Source organism: Camellia sinensis, chromosome 11 (assembly GCF_055761805.1).
Source record: "Camellia sinensis isolate YWXY chromosome 11, ASM5576180v1, whole genome shotgun sequence".
NCBI classification, from domain to species: domain Eukaryota; kingdom Viridiplantae; phylum Streptophyta; class Magnoliopsida; order Ericales; family Theaceae; genus Camellia; species Camellia sinensis.
Window position 1 is genome coordinate 166,926,306 of NC_138971.1, and position 3,374 is coordinate 166,929,679.

Sequence of the window (3,374 nt, forward strand, 5' to 3'; positions counted from 1 at the left end):
ATACTTTTAAAATCTTCATGCGACACATAAGTAAACAGTGGAAGGAAAGCTTCACTCAGACCCATTGCTGGCTTTTCTTTTGCATTCAGAACTGATTTAACATACATATCAAGAAATGTTGGCTGTGCAACAAAAAGCAATCAATCAAAACACTAGCTAGAGGAACGTTAAATATAAGTGCAACATAAAATCCGAAATCGCAGGACCTGACATAACATTAACATCATGTTTGACAACATTGATAATTTTAGTGCCATTTTAGTATATCACTAAACACTGTCAGCATCCAAATTTGTAGAATTTCAAAATGTAATTGTTAATTTGGCACTTGAAATCAGAATTTAAATCATATTCCATTTAGCATGTTCGTCATTTTGTGCAAAGTCAAGTTTCTCTATCTTAAAAATTAGACCCCCTCTTTAATGGATTTTATTCTTTAATTACTAACTAATTTTGCATTACCAAATTGCACTCAATCGAAGAAGCTCCAAAATTTATCATTTTTCAGCACTAGATAGGGTCATCAATAGCCCACAAGAATATTGTTGCTGATACAACAGCTAAAAGAAAATAGCTTCTTACCTTCCATTGATCAAATAAAGAAGGAATTGAACTTGAAAATTCCAGTAAAAGCCCCAACAGTTCCGAGCTATCTTTGTATGGGATCCTCGAATCCTTTAGTTCTGCAATGTAGGTTTTGTAGATTTATGATGACTGAAAAAATATAAAATATAAAATGCATAGGAAATTTAGAACTAGAAACCCATAAAAATGATTTAATCAAAACTGGAAAAATGTTAGAGGGGTAAACCTCTGAGAACAAACGAAAAAATGTTCGTTTAAGGCATTGCTCATAAGATTCAATGGCCAGAGTTATATTGCCGGCATCTCTATGAAGAACCCCTATACAAAAAGAATTTTAAGAAACTAATCGATAATAAAACTGAGAGAGAGAGAGAGAGAGAGAGAGAGAGAGAGAGAGAGAGAGAGAGAGAATTTCAAAACAGAACATTATTTTTGTGTCCAAATAATAAAAATGTGTAAGACTGGAAAATCTAGAATACTAGACATCACCACTAAATAGAATCAACAGACACAATATGTAGTATTGATTTTTCAAATGCAGTGTCAGCAAGCATTCTTTTTCTCTTCTTCTTCTTATCCCTTTTTTGTTTTTTTGTTTTTTCTTTCTTTTTGAGGTAAATTAATAAAGTGACAACAAAGGGGCACATCCTCCATCCATACACTAGGGGTCTACAAAAAGCCAACTATAATCCATCCACCAAAGATAACTCTCCCATAAAATCAACAAAAGCAAAAGAAGTGTCACAAAAATTCCCTTTCAGACAAAAATGAAAACAACGTAAAAGAGCCAATTCAAGTTTGTGAAATGCAATCCCAATAAAAAATAAAACCATTAACTTCAGTATCAAATGAAAACTACATTTATGTAACCTTGAATTTTGGCAGAGAAGCAACATTCACAAATACAATTTTTTTTTATCCCCCTTGACAAGTAACACCAATAATGCCAATGACAACCAAAAGAGCAACAATAACTACCATGTTAACAAAAAGAGGAAGTAACAGCATGCCAAAAACATGATGACCACAGGGTGAGAGAGAGAAACAAAGAGACCTAAGTTATTATATGCTTCCGCATATGTGGGGTTTGCAACAATAGCTTTCTCAATCATGCTTGCAGCAGCATCCATTTTACCCTGTAAAGAGAAATAAAACGTAAAATCGATCAGCAGCTGCATATTGTCCTTTCCAAAAAAAAGATTTTTTTGAACGGGTATAGGTACTGAACCTGGACAGTGTAGACGACACCAAGATTGTTCAAGGACTCTGAGAAATTTGGTTTGATGGATAAAGCCAACTGCAAAAGAATAAATAATTTTTATAATATCCAGCGCACGATGATTTGAGACTTAAAATTTGCACATAAGCATCATAATTTTGCCTGATAACACTCCACAGCTTTATCAAGGTTGTCACGGTCTTTGTATATCACTCCTAAATTGTTGCATGCCTCTGCACAATGAGGATTGAAGTGGAAAGCAAGTTCATAAAACACAATTGCCTGCACAGATATTAAATAAATATTCTCAAGTTCTAGATTTGAAATGCATCAAATTTCTCATTAAAGCAACTGATAGAAAGGAAGAAAATGAACGATGTCTGGTCTTGTCCATCACATGTCCATAATTTAAAAAAATAAAAAAGAAAAATTGGATACTATTTTTCGCTTCTCAAACACAAGTCGGTGACATGTTCAGAAGTATGTGTCTCAGACATCTGGGACAATAATACATGAGATAATAGTGTGTCGGTGCTTCATAGACCAAAGCTAATAATAAAATTGTCAGGGGATAGCAAAAGTTCTGCAAGTAACTATGGAATGCAGTTTCGCATGTGACTAATTCAACCCTATGTACACAAGCAGAACCTGAAAACAGATGAAAATAAAAATTGAAACATATAAGAGTAAAAAAGCAGAGAGAATACAATATAGCAAAGATGGAGGAGCAAGAGAATATAATATAAAAAAGGAGAGCCCTTTGACATATATAAAGAAAACAAGAGATATGCTAATGGCCAACCAATGGGTGGTCATCAGTCATAATGTATGTGTAAAAAGTGTAGAAAATGTATAAAAAGTGTATAGAAATGTGTAAAAAAGTTTAAGAATACATGGAAAGTGCATCAGAATTTTAACTATTTTTGCATTATTTTCACCTTAAACACCCATATGGCCATGCATTACCCAAAAACAAAGGGCAATGTGGACGACAAGAAAAGAGAAAGGGATTTGCGTGCAGCAGTTGCCAGTAACAACCAAAAAGATCAAGTGCTAGCAAAAATTGTAGAGAGATGAACTTTGAAATCTTTAATGACAGGAAAAAAGAAGTCATAAAAGCAGTGAGAATTACCATATAATCTGCATCAGTTCTCCTTGTCAACCTGCTTCCCAAATTTCCTTAGTGCAAGTGAATATATCTCTTTTCTTCGCATGGAATATCCTCCAGCAACCAACTTGACTGCCTAGATGCATGTAATCATAAAAGTTATTGGCTCAAAAATAATATTAATGTAGAAGACAATGTACTTATGAAAGGCTAGCCCACAGCAAAATAACTGCTCATTGGGTCAAATTTCCCATACTACTATCAGATCAATCATCCTTCAGACAGGAATCTTATTTTCAAAAATCAAACAAATTGTAGCCAATGCTTTTCTCTAACATCCAAAAAGAGAAGTTTCACTTCAAGCCAACAATGCAATTATCACACTGACAATGCACTCCATGAAATCAATCACTTCATATATTCCTCACAAACCAGTGAAGAATAAGACAGGATTAGCATGAA

The 3,374-nt window shown here is 33.8% G+C and overlaps 1 long non-coding RNA gene across 1 annotated transcript; it reads right to left on the reverse strand.

The window, feature by feature from the left end:
- Positions 1 to 1,323: 1,323 nt before the first annotated feature.
- Positions 1,324 to 2,131, reverse strand: LOC145803339 (uncharacterized). The gene is made up of 3 exons (XR_014345443.1): positions 1,967 to 2,131; positions 1,814 to 1,882; positions 1,324 to 1,721 (listed from the first exon to the last, which is right to left on the reverse strand). It is a non-coding gene; the product is annotated as an uncharacterized LOC145803339 (long non-coding RNA).
- Positions 2,132 to 3,374: the final 1,243 nt, after the last annotated feature.